Source organism: Neodiprion pinetum, chromosome 2, assembly GCF_021155775.2.
Source record: "Neodiprion pinetum isolate iyNeoPine1 chromosome 2, iyNeoPine1.2, whole genome shotgun sequence".
Classification (NCBI taxonomy): Eukaryota; Metazoa; Arthropoda; class Insecta; order Hymenoptera; family Diprionidae; genus Neodiprion; species Neodiprion pinetum.
Window position 1 is genome coordinate 37,133,730 of NC_060233.1, and position 14,053 is coordinate 37,147,782.

General features: G+C 45.8%; 1 protein-coding gene and 1 long non-coding RNA gene across 3 annotated transcripts in view; one reads left to right on the forward strand and one right to left on the reverse strand.

Annotated features, from left to right (window-relative positions):
- Window positions 1-14,053, reverse strand: part of GluRIB (Glutamate receptor IB) — a 153,664-nt gene that overhangs the window by 95,517 nt on the left and 44,094 nt on the right. The gene's annotated exons all lie outside the window — the stretch shown is intronic.
- LOC124211360 (uncharacterized) overlaps window positions 1-14,053 on the forward strand; it is a 154,153-nt gene that overhangs the window by 93,238 nt on the left and 46,862 nt on the right. Inside the window, exon 5 of the long non-coding RNA XR_011176316.1 lies at window positions 7,827-7,900. This is a non-coding gene — a long non-coding RNA (uncharacterized lncRNA). The remainder of the gene's footprint in view (window positions 1-7,826; window positions 7,901-14,053) is intronic.

The following is a 14,053-nucleotide window of genomic DNA, read 5'->3' on the forward strand; positions in this document are numbered from 1 at the left end:
AGCTTTGAAGGTAAAAGGAAAAAGCTCGGAACTCGTGGTGAAAAACCGGACTTGCGACGGATCGGCGAATATCCGATTCTCGATTGGCCCCGTGGAGCAATATAAAATTTGAAATGAAGTTTGAACAGTGAGGATGCCGCGGGAATATATAATTAGGATCTGGGTCATTGAATAGATGACTCGGATTGATGCCTCGGGGTGGTTAATCGTCGGGGAATCCAAATTGGAACTTGCAGTCGATTTAACGCGTTTATCTCTCAAGAAGGGTATTGGAAATGTGACAAAACACTTTCCCTCCGCGAGGCATTTCCTTGCTCAATCAAATCCCCGGCATCGCACTTTCTGAGAATGTGAAAATGGGGCGAAGATCGACGCGCGATTCGGGATTGTAACCCGGTGTGGGAAAAATTTATGAAAAATGTTGGAACTGTGGCGCGGAAAGGAAAAAAGGAGCGAATAAAAATAAAGCCCGTAGAAAATATGACAGCGATAATAAAACTGAAACTCACACCGCTCGCCACTGGTCGCGACTTTGAACATTTGTCTTCGGCCAAGTTACGCGATGAATTAAAGTCCCATGTCACATTATTTTCAGTAGTCGCTTTGCGCCTTCGGCGACCCGAGATTTTCCTCGCTAATTTATTTCCCCTCTTAAACCGGTCAATACCTGCAAGCTAGGTACAACCAGTGCGCCAATATATATATATATACGTACCGAATCGCTATGGCAGCGTTCTTGCCGGGCATAATTTCGCAATTAAAAACTTATCTGTCGGAAGTTATACCGCCGATCTGCAGGTATTGTTCCCTTGATCAATTGCAATACGAACGGTGCGCGTTGAATTCTTGCTGGTCGAATGCCGTTCGAATATTTCTCTATGAAATAAAGTCTTTGCGCGGTGGAGAAAAACTGCAGACATTTCTTACGGACCGGCTCCGATGCCTGCATATCGTAGATCGATAGGCTGCCTGTACGCAGCCGATACCCATTGCCAATGCGATCTTTGACGGAACACGAGTCAGAATGAATTTGTAGATGTAAACCAATCCACTTGATGAATCGATGCCTTCGCTGCCTCCCGAATACAGGCGTCTCCCGAAGGACGGAACGGTTAATCATATTCGGCCAATTTGGCGGCTGCAATCACGCTGCCGTGCCTCGAGAGCGTTTGGCTAAAGCCTGTACCGCACAGTCTATAGCTTCGCCGAAACGCGTTATTGCCGGCAACCGAAAGCTCGAGAAGGATGTGACTGATGTTCACATTTCGAGATGCATTAAATCCAATTAGATTCTCAAATTTTTTTATTTGTACGTACACCTTAATTTTAATTTGCAGGATTAGATCTCTGCGTTATAATTAACGATTTGACTTGAATTGAATAACAGTTATCGTTCGTTTATTTTTTTACGCGTGGCAGAAGCCCATTTTTATACGTTTACGACTTTGCCTTGATGCACAGAAGCTTTAAATGATATTAAATTCACCGTAGAATTATGATACAACGTTTTGCCCAAGTTCAAATGTTGCAAACTAACTGCAGTCGTTATATCGTAACTGTATAACGCATACATATATAAAGTACAGTATAAAGTTTCATTTAATTTGCGCAACGCTCGTATAACTTCTCTGACAAGGAATAAACTGCTTGAATCGAGACCCGCGGACAATGTCAACATTATCCAAACCGTCGTTTCTATTTTCGAGAGAATATTTCTACCCCGTATCGAAGGCGACCCGAAGATTGAAGCTCGCCTTCGAAATCCCGAGTTCCTCGCAATCTCAGCCGGCTTCTGGACGCGCCAATTAACCGCTTATACAATCGGCTCACCAGTGTCAACGCAACGCGAGTGCGGTGCCAATTAAACCGCTCCTCTCGGTGCAGCCAACTCTCACCTTTCTCTATTCGCGCGGATCTCGTCTCCAGCTTAAGGGATATTCTGTCCCCGGGTCGAGATGTGCCGAACGTGTCTCGTAGAGATTCCTCGGCTAATCTTGAAGCCGGGCTTATCGAGGCTCGCGGAGAGGAAACCCATAGATCCAAGGCAAATATGACCTGCAGCCGATTGTTTTACGATGGACACACGGTCGAGTTGACCGATGTTTAATTTCGACTTCACGAGCCCGATCGTATTTTGACAAGGACACAACGGTAAATATACCAACCGGACCCGATTCCGAGCCCGAATATGGCATGTCCTCGATAAAGCTCTTAGCGATCAGAGGCCAAATTGGTCCTCAAAGTCGGGACTCGGCTATTCCGGGTCCTGGAATTTTTCCCACTCCAGCGACTAGCCCTCGAGGACCTCGCGTAACGGGGGGCGGTGGTAATATTGACTCTTGGGGCGGGGGAGGAGCCGGTGAATCTCATTACCGGGTGAATGGATACCGCAGTTTCGTCACGTCTTGATCTTCCCGCCCCCCCCCCCCCCCCCTCCCCCCTCACCGCGCCACAGAGACAACAAAGTTTAAGACAAACGGAACTGTCATCTCCACACCGGACATGACAAACTCCCACCACTTCTCCGCCGCTCTTTTCCCCTCCTCCTCGCCTTCCGTTTTCCTATCCATTTCTCCCTCATATTGTCCTGCACCGTTCGCGTCTTGCATATTAAAATGCCTCCACTCCGACGGCGCGAAGCTCATCGCAATAAAAGTAAAGCGAAAAAAGAGCGGAATGGTCGGAGCTCCGGAGAGCGTTGGCTGTAACTTTTGTAATTTAGTTTAGTCGTCTTGCCTTCTCCGGCACCCTCGCCCCTCCGATCCTCATCCCCGCCGAGACACCGACACACCCCGACCCCTCACCGACTACGCTATGAAACGTCCCCGTTCTACGAACACCCGAGCTGCCATTCCCTCCGGGCTAGGTGGGTATCTACTTTCGCTATTGCGATACACCTCGGTACCGCGGGGCGAACTTCTATAAGTTTAAGCGACGCCGCGGAGGTGTTCCGCAACCCGTGCTGCTGCGCGGAGAGACGCGTCGTCTGGTGTATATATAATGCATGCGTGCGGCACAGATAGGCGGGTGAAAATTCAGCGAAAAGAAAGCGGCGATCGAAAGAGATCGTCGCGTATCGCCTGGCTGAAGGGAGAAGAGGAAGAGAGGGTAAGGCATTACTTCCAGAGAGAGGGATAGTCGGTTCCCGTACGTCCTGAAATCCCATAAATCGTCTGCGGAAAAAACGAGGTAAGCGCGCAGCGCCGGCCGGAGTCCCGATATCACCGCCACGGGGATGTATCGAAATCTTAACGGAGGGCGTTTCTTTTTTTTTCCGGGACCCATGTTTCCCCGGATTCCCAGCTTACGTACCCCTGGCGCGATCATCGTGACGGCTCGGAGCTATCGAGTGCCGTTTGGGCGAGTTTCGACCGCCGATGGTTTCACCGGTTGAAAAGTTTCACTACAGCCTGTCGTTAGCGACGCGCTGCGATTTACATGGGCCAGATATATAACGCGAGATAGGCAACGGCCGACCAACGACTTCCTAATGGCACTCCCGGGGATTCAAACTGTCGACTCTTGTTTCAGAAGTTCACCACTTCACCCTATCGCCGACTCGATTTCCATTCTCGCCAAGGGCTCGTTCGCCGAGCTTGCGTCTCTTTCGCGTGTGTCGCTAAAATTTTGGGAGAGGAAGAGCCGGTCGTTATTCCCAATCGTAAATCATTCGGATTAAGCGCCGTGTCGAAAATTGTCCGTACGGTTGAATCGCCGAACGATTCCGTATTTCAAAATTTTCCGAGACGAATCATCCAAACACCGTGAGGGAATCTTATCGTAATGAATCAGAGTCACTCAGAATTTTGATTATTCGAAACCTTTGACCCCACGTGAGATATCCACAACTTGGATAGCAGACGCGTGCGATAAGCGATCTCCGGGTCACGTATACGCCGTTAAGGTATACGGCTCGCGCGGTACCTTCGAACCAATATTACTAGGACCGTTATATTGAAGTTGAAAAGATGACAAGAACGAATTTTCCGCACCTTTGCAAGGCATTTTACAGGGTCGCTCGAGTGACACTAACGTCAATTCAGAGCCACAGGGATAACCGTATTCCTTGTCAAATTTACTGCACCGTTTTCACGATTCGCATTTCACGGAGGAAACGCAACCGTATACCTTGTATACCTATCATTTTTCCACCTAGTTTATTCACGCCTTTCATCCTTTCGCTGTTCCACGTATTCCGAAGACACGCAGCAGTCACGTCACTTCGAGACTTGAAAAAAGACGGGAGGAATCGCGTTCCGGGATATCGCGAGAGGCGGGAACTTTGCCTGTTGAGCTATAAGGGGTCGAGGGACAGGGCAACGAGGAAGAGGAAGAGGACGAACGTGCAGCCGTCGGTCCAGGATTTGTCCGCTATCGCCTACGAGGAGAAGCTACGAAGCTGCGGGGCAACGAAGATTCTTGGGTCGAGGTAGATTGGCTTTGTAATTGGCGGAGAGCAGGGGCGGGTTATGGGGGCGCGGTAGTCTTGGGCGGGCATGATTATACAACGGAGTGGGATTACCGGATATCATTCGACCATTGTGGCAGCTAAGACTGCGGTTTTGCGGCGGTTACGTTCCGCGGTTGAGATGGTCACTCAGCGTCAGACAATACCTACCGCCTCCCGAGATTGGCCGTAAGAGACCATTTGAATCTCAATTCGACCCTTAATTTGCAAGTCCGTCTCGTCGTCGAACTGAACCGAAACTCTTGCCCCGGAGTCCTAGTTTAAGCGGACTTACGCTTTATCCCTCCCGGAGTTTCCCGACTTGTCAACCGCGCCACTTATTGTTGAGAGCTTCGCCTCGCCTCCGGGGAGCCGAGATTAGCCGATCCTGAAATTTCTCGAACGCTCGTGTTAAAAACAACCGGGGCGAGAAACACCGAGGACAAAATCATCCCCGCGATATTCCCGTCCGCCCCTCGTTCGCGCCTCGCGCAAGTCGTCGCAAGCCTCGAAGCTCGTGCCTTTCCTCGCGCCTTGCCGAGGAGGTTGGCGCTGATATTGAAAAGCATTGCGGGAACCGAGGAAGAGCCCGTAAAGCCCCGTGACGGATGCGGTCTGGCCGCTAAAGCCTACCCTGGGCTGCCGACCGCGTACCTTGCAATAAGGAAATCTGACGCGGGATATACGTATACCTATAATACAAGACTTTCCGCACAATGATCCTTGGCCGCTTTGATGGCCCCGTAGATTTTCTCGGACCATTCGAGGGATGGATTTGCCATTGTGATTCCAAGTATTGAGGGGGTACATTATAAACGGGGGTGTGCGCTCGCCACTCGGCGCAGAGTTGAGCTTGAAATTGAAGGCGAAGGGACGTTTTAAATCTGCCCAAGGACCAGGATCTGATTCAACCTCTTTTACGCCCCTCCTACTTACCTCTTTTACATGTACTCGTCATGGTGGAAAACGTCTCAGGTCGAAACATTGAATTCCTAACGTTTCGCGGGGGTGTGCGGAACACTCGGCAAAGCGGTTTTACACCCCGGTAGGGGTTGAATTATTGGCAACCTCAAAATTCATTTTAATTTCGCTACCGCGACGGCGACGGGATTCGCGAGAACGGTTTCATTTCCGCAGTTCGAAGCCGAAGTTCCGGGGCGAGGGCGACCCTCCGTTACCGAAGGGTAAAGACCTTGAAGTACAAAACCCGAGGACCTCGCTGCTCACATGCGGGTATTCCGGAATTACGTGTATCGCGGAGAGTGTGAGGGAAGCCTGCGCCGGTTGAAAGTTGTTGTGAAATAAAAGTTGCCTCGTCACGTGACACCTGGGAACGGGCGAATAAACTATGCGCATATACCTACGGGTTGAAAAACTTCTTATCGTGCGGCCCGCGTTATCAACCCTCTGTGTCACCTTTTATGCTCCAATTTACGCCCCTCGCTGGAGGGGCGCGAGGGTGAGTCGGTACATCGCCGGGTATATGCAGCATACCTTATACGTACGGTGGCACTTACACTTGTAGTTCGGTATAGCATTATACAACACGGAAGAAAACAGCGCGGCGGGTGCCGGGAGAGGAAAGGAAAGGAAAGGAATGGAAAGGAAAGGAGGAGGCAGCGGCGCGATGCGACGTGTCGGGGGTGATAGGAGAAAGATGAAAGGGGCTCATAGACCCCGAAGGCAAAAATAGAAGTCAACCTAGCGTGCAACACGGCTCCTGTACCCCCGGACCCTCTCTTGGAGTTTGATTATATTTTTAGACGGCGCAGGACGAGTACCTGATCAAATTTTGCACCCACTTTGAAGTCTACCTCGAGCTAGTCTGTCGTCTATCTATACCTTCTATCAAAGTGCCCACCACCTTCACGTCCAATCAATTATCTTACTCTATGTATACGTATATGTACAGTATCGATGTACATATATTAACTGCTCCTATCGCCTTTGCCTGGTCCATCGTATTTTCCTGTATCATGTAAATTTGAAGGTTGCGGATCGTGCACAAGATACTACGGGGGTTGAAATTGCCTTTCTGTGTTCATCCATTTTTCCATCTTTTCGCGAATACCTCTCATGCATAACTTGAATCATTCCCATGCACAGGTACCTGCGACATTGTATCCGGCAGTAGCCTGACTTGTAAAAGTATACAATCTCGAACAGGTTCGGAAGATTTATATTTTTCTTTTCTTTTTTTCACGCGCAACCAATCGCTTTCAATTTCTTAGCTACGGTAAATGTCGAGTAATGTATGCATTATCAATTTTACAGACAGAAATTGTATACGAATTTCTAAAAGTAGGTTAGATATTTTCAAGGAATGTCCAGAGTCGCGGAATCCGAGCAACGCGTCCGCGTCTTGCAGATTCCGCGAGGTGGATTTTTGGCCCGGAGTGCGCGCTCGGTAGAAAAGAAGAAAAAGAGAGAGGGGGTGAAAAATATGAGGTAGTTTTTTGCCACTCGGCGCTCAGCCTGATGCGAGAGTGCGGACTTCGGGATCCAATATAGCTTCCTACCGCCCGACCTCGCCAAGCCAGCGTGCATCAAGCGCCACTGCCGCGTCGTCTACGTCGCCTCAACCTACAACGTGCCCGGGAGCACTAGGTATGCCTTTGTCTCGGATGCCCGAAGCTTTTATCTAGGAGATCCCCGGTACGAAACCGAAAGAATATACGTGCGCTTGTACGTATACAGCCAGACCGGAGAGTAAGTATATAAAATAAAAGCGAGCGCGAGGCGAGGAGCTGGATGAGAGTATCTCGGGGAAAATTTTGTCGCTTGTCTCTGTTCCTCCGGAACCGCGACCTGCGAGGGTGGAAATGCGCGAGGAATGAACGGTCCTGAAACACCCGGCACGCTTGTAAACTTTTCCACCAAAGAAACACCTTTTATACCGTGACAGAGAATGTTTTTCAAAGCTTCACTGACCGCGGTTGAATTTTTTCTAATTACCGATTCGCAAGCGCGTCCTTCGAGCTTTTCCGGCCTGCCAACTCTCAGTTTCAGGATCAACATTTTTCGTCCTTTCTGCTGCCCTGGCAGCTTTCATACGGAACTTGTACAATCCGGTCAGGTTCGGGATCAACCGTTCAATTCTGTCAGCAATGACAGCCGATAAGTCACGTACGTTTCAAAGTCTGATCGAGGGACGCCAAGACACGAATGTTCTACGCCAGAATCACCAGGCAGAAAAACAATTTATCGCCCATTTTTTTGTCATCCAATTCATACCCAGCGACTAGCTTTATTCGTCTGGCGTAAATTGCCTTGTTCTTAATCTCGCAAACCGAAATAGGCACCAGGTACGGTGGATTGAAGTTTACGTACCCTTGATTAAATTTATCCAGTACGTAATGAAACCAATTTTATGTTACAGGATCTTCGGCCACGCGAAGCGAAGAAGTGGACGTCTTTGTATCGAGAAACTGGTAGAACTTTATGTCAGTAAAGGTAGGAAAAACAACAACAGAATTTGCACTCCATTTCATCTGAAATTATCTTTAATCAATTTATACCACGCAGCAGCAAAATGCGGATAGAGACAATGTCAGGAAAATCTTTTAACCCCTTGAGGTTCAAAACAAAGAATCGTGAAAAAACTCGTAAACTAAATGTCACACGAGTGCATTCGCGCAACAAAAGATTAATGAGTTGAGCCTTGAGCAGTACCAGTAAATTCCATAATTGTCAAATCCTTCAGCGTCATATAAGTTGGGTTAAAAAGACGCATTCTCTCGAAAAAATGACGCGAAGCTTCTTTCAACATTCCATTCCATTATCGAACCTATTACAATCACTCCGCCATCTTCTTCGACGACACTATTTGTAAAAACAAATATATCTTTTACCACCGACAGTGTGAATATTTTATAAAAAATTTCCATAAGCGTTTCTCCGGAAGTGGGTGTGAAAACAGCGCAGGTAAAACCCTTTCGGATGAAAACGTTCGGCGCAAAGACGCGTCGCGTATTCCGATGAGAAGTGACCCAGGAGACAACGGGGTATTTTTTTCCTCGATAAACGTTCCATCCGCTCGATCAGGAGAGTCACGTCGTCGGAAGCGTTCTCCTTGTTTCGTGTTTCACCCTGGCGAAGAGGAGAATTCGAGAAGAGCCAAACGGAGCGGAAGTGGCGTGGAACAGGGGCGCAGGGAGGGGGGATCCACCTCGCTCAGCGATGGCTTAGCGCCGGCTCGATTATTTGGCGAGATGACCCCGAGTTTCGCGTCACCCCGCGCCGAGTATATAATAATACGGCGAGTGTCTGGGATATTGGATATGCAGAAGAGAGGCAAGACGAGTTAACGCCGGACTATAAACGGCTGGTAGCTGGAGAGAGCCTCTGGAATATCCGAGTAGCCGAGCGTCGCGCGATACTTCTGATAAAATGCAATTACGTAAATTCTAACGGGAGAAGCCCGGATATCTGATGTTCTTTCGTTTGATATTCGATACGCGAAACGCGCGGATGCTTCATCGTATCTTGTAATACCTGCGTACATACTCCAGATTCGATTGTCACCGAATGCGTTCGCATTTAGGTACAGATGCGAATACGCGTATGCGTGCAGTGTTGCGTCGCAAAATTCACGCTGGATTTTAAAAGATAGTTTACAACCACACATATGGTTCTCAAATGCTTCCTGTTAACTTTCATTTAGGTCCTTCTGTTTCCTATCCTTAATGCTATGTTCGACCTTTCAATTACCTACCAAGCTGTATTTTTTCTTACGTCCGCATCCTGCTAATTTGCGACCCTGTTCTGTACATTCTCCACCCTTTCCCACAACCTTTACCTCTCTCGAGCTTTTCTTCTATTTCAAATAACTTTGGTTTCCCACGCACCCTTCAACAGATCAGACGTCTTCACTCGCCAGTTATTCTCAATCATTTTCAATCCACTCGTGTAACAATAGCAGTCCGAACTTCATGTCAACAACCTGTCTATTATAATACCAACATGTTAAATTATCATTATTATTTTTAACCCTCCGCTGGCCAACGTATACAAATTCGTCCGGTCTGAGTTTCTGCTAAATGGTCGCTCGACTCGATTTCTTATTCTTAATTACTTTGTAAGTATTATAAATTGCTAAATATTGTCTCAACCTAACTATCGGCAAATCAAAAAGAAACCTCAAAATACGTACCCAAATGATTAGGGAGGTATTTTTTTTTTTTCTTTTAAGTGGGTAAAAACAGCTGTGGATGAATTTGTATACGATGGCCACCGACGCATACAAGACAGCACACGGCCAACGGAGGATTAATCAATATCAATATTATTCGAACCCAAGTACCTTCCTGTAATCTTTTACTTATTGTTGGTACAGCAGGAGTTTACGTGACGTCCGATACTCACGCAATAAAAGAGTAAACGTGACATGTATCTCGTTATCTTAAGCGTGCGAAATTAAGGGGTAACACCACCGTCAAACCCTAAAAAATGCACAATTTTTTTTTGGATGGAAAAAAGGTAATAATAAAGATTCGAGGAAGTTATTAGGCATATATTTAAATATAATGCAAAAAAAAAATCAACTCCAGTGTCGCCATTTTTTAATATTTTCTTATAATAACTTTTTGTATTATACTTAAATATACGCGTAATAACTTCTTTAAATATTATTATCTTATCACCTTTTCTTCCATTCAAAAAAAAAGTGGGTAAAAAAACGCGTTTCTTTTGTTTTTACAGTGATCTCACCGCTTAACTTCAGAATTTATCTTTTCCTAGTAAAGAACGTGTGTGTAGGTACATTAGAGGAAATGACTAGCGAAGCGTTAAACAAACCTACCTCTTCGCGAGAAATACCTTATTTATTCTGTGTTAATTAATTTTCCTTTCGTTAGGCAACTGTACAGACAGCAGGGTATTGCCGCACCCTCGGTTGTTTAATTTGACAAAATTACACTTCAAACCTTCAATGCATTTAGATTATTATTCAACGTTCCGTGAAGAATTACTGTAATATATGTTGTAGTTTTTTTTTTTTTTTTTGCATATAAAGGTAATTTGTTTTCACTTTCTCTTGTATACCGTTGGCATAATTGAGAAAAAATTTGCTATCGCAAAATTCTATTCCGTTCTATATCTCTGTGGCATATACGATTGTATTATTTAAATTGATTTTCGGATCTTGCACCTAGAGAGTCTTTCGGTTATCGATGTATCGATATTGAGTGTGTTTTGGACATAAGATATTGAAATTACAATTTCAATATCGAGCGCCGGCGCCTCTGTTATGTCCGAACGACGGTTCGCAACAATACCAAACCCTCCTCGAAGTCTGAACGCGAATATAAGGCGCCGAGAGAGCGTTCTCATACATGTTTATGTATATGCGTATGTACCGCGGATATATAACCTCAAACAATAATAATTGATATTGACAAGGTTCCGCCAACTTTTACTCGGATTTCGCCGAGTTCCTCGAGTAAGGGACAGCTTACCTCTCAACAAATTTCTCAAGTCAACTTCGAAACAAAACGCAATTACGGTGCGTTTCATTAACCACACAGAGAAAAAAGCCTCGTTAAATTCAAGAACGATATATTTATTTGAACAATCTTTAGCGGGCAATTAAACGAATATAAAAATATATTTCTGTGTTACGATAAAGAATAATTTCCATTTTTCTTTTACTCTTTCTATAATAAAATCTGTCTTCGACGTCGAAATGTCGGGCTGTCATTGCGTTGATTTTTAAACGAACTATTGATTAAGTAAATAAAAAAAAACAGTACGAAAAACACACGAAGGCTGAATTATTCCGGCGAAGCATTCTTCCGCTGTTGCAGCAGTGTTACCCTGGACCTATTTATGAGTAGTAGTTGCAGGACGCTTTTCGCAATGGTAAAGTGGATGCTCTGTGCTTCCAGACGCCAGCGCAAACCGTATTATTCTATACACGAGCAGCGTTAACTGGTTAATCTTAACGAAGAGAAAAGTTTCAAAGATAATAAACGTATCGCCTCTTCCCTACAATAAGGGAAGGATGACAGCATGGAAACGGGGTAAAAAAAACTGAGACGTACTTTTTTCTGCGCAGTCTTTGAAAGGAAGAAAACAGACGCGAGAAAAACCGCCAAGGGCGGATCCCTGGTGGCTGACATTTACGAGTCTAGTGCAAAAAACAAGTGATAACCATGAAAAACAAGTTTCCAACAATTACGCCGTGTGTGGCTCTTCCACCAGCCGTAAAATTCGCTGAAAGACATCGTCACCTCTCGCCCACCTTCGATCATGATCCTTCAAGAATTTGCCTCCTTTTATTTGTCTATTTCTTTCTTATTGTTCTCTTCTGACGCGCAATCTCGCCTCGATCGTCGTTCTACGATCTGCCTATAATATTGTCGCGAACTTTCTCCACCTTTTCCTCCTCTTATTCTTATCAGATTATATCGTGTTACGTTCATCTCACAATCAGTTTCGAATACACGACTGCGCTACGCATTGTGGCTTTTTTTGTACACAGCTTTCTCTCGCATTTCGCTTGTAATAAAAACTCCGAGATCGTACAATACCTTCTTTATTGTACCGTTATAGACAAACGCTGGTATGTTTATTCACACGTGTAATAATTTCGTTGCATAATGAAGCCAACTGGCAAGTTGATTGATACATCTTAGATATGCATTTTAAATTTATAATTTGTGAGAGGGACAATATATTCCGGAACATGTGTAATTTAGAAGATAACACAAAATTACTCAAATAATAAAATTCAGTATAACTTCTGGACAGCATTTACTTTAGTCTGCCGAAATACACGCATTCGTTCTATAATCAGGCCTGCACATCTTCTTTACGTACGACGCTGCAGAAATCTATTTAGAATAGCTCGAAGTTGAATACTTCGATTTCCTAAACCTCAGGGCTGTGAACAAAAACGCTTAACGTTTGACATTAAAATATTTTTGATTGGCTCCTAAAAACATATTTGTATATTAATAGTAAAGCTAGCATAATATACCGATGCTTTATCATTGAGCAAAATATTGATCATCAAAAAATTGCCCTTGCTTGAAAAACTTTCGAAACGTTTAATAGTGATTTTCGCAAACATGGGGTATTTCTGAATTGAACAACGAGACGAGCGGTGTCGTGTATCATATAAGTGATCCGAAGCTGTTGACAGAGGGAAGAGAATTGTGTTGTATGCCAGCCAGCTAACTCTATGAGGCGAATCAATGCGGTCTGAATACCAAAGAAGATGAGAATCGCGTTTCTGGTGGCGAAACACATCAACGGCAATCGGAGTCCTGCAGGGTGCCGGCCGAAAGATGTACCGTAGCAATTGGGTAATGGCCGATTTAACACGGGTCATCGGATAGCGATGGGACAAGGGGTTGAGTTTGGACGAGCCGAGAGCTTAGAGACCGTCGGGATCGGGGTTTCAGGAGCTGGGAACGAGATGCGGGAGGGATGAAAGAAGCGCCCGTCGCAGGAGGGGGGTGGAAGGGGGTGGAATTCCGAAGTGGAAGGAAAAACCCTGCTGATTGCCGTGGCCTCGGGCATTTCCTTCTCCGACTGTGCGCCGCGGGTCGATCCTTGCCGGAAGCGTCGGGACGCCATTCCCGCGGCATCGACGCCGAGCCGCGGGCGTCTATTAATCTGTCTACCCTCCAAATTTCATGTCGAATAACGGAACCGGGTTAAAAATCGATCAACGGTGGGGTACGAAAGGTGGAAATTACGGAGAGAGCGTTGCTGCCGTTTACGGAAAAGCGGAAGTCGAAGCTAGGAAGGGAGGGGGGGGGGGGGGGGATATCAGGGAATGCGAATCCGCTTCAGGGATATTATATGTAAATAATGGTCGGTCATGATTATTCTTCAATCGTTAATCGCCAGCTTTGAAACACCACGACTTTGAATTCTAAATAGGCGAGTACACTTAACATGCAGCTCCGTAAATTTATATACGGGCAGGCGAAAATATTTTCTTGATCTTACCAAACTAATTAGGTATTATCGGAGGCTTTTGATGTCTCGATTCCTTGAGCCCGAGCTTATTTATTCCTCAAATATTATTATACGTACTGCAGCCGGATAGCTGAGCAGCGAAATTTTGAGCGTTACTTCCTGCGGCTTATCAGCTCTCGACTAGCTTGCCACGTGTGCGCTCTACCGTTCATACTTCGTTCGTTCGTTCGTTCGTTTATTCGTTCGTGAAAATTCCGCGGGATATTTGCACATAGAAGTTACGGTTCAAAGAACATGACACGCTGGCGGGAGGTTCGCTGAAATAAAACGTCGAACTTTCCCCTCGACCGCGTCGCGCTGCTTGCTCAAACTGTAAAACGCCGTCCCGACTATACCGCGGGAAAGAAGTTTGAAAGCTGCGGTCCAAATATATAATAATAAAAATTACCATCCTCGTACAATGCCGTTGTCAAATAATACGGACAGTTGGTGGAGATTATCAACCTATCGGATATTACACCAACTGAAATAAAAGCCATTCGATATTCCACCGATCATCAATCAGTACGAAACTCCACGTCGATAATTCGTCGATAGATTGGTTATAAACTAGAATGAAATGACTTGGAAAAAGTTTGCCAGCGATTATCGCCTGCTGGAGAGAATAATTTCGCTGTA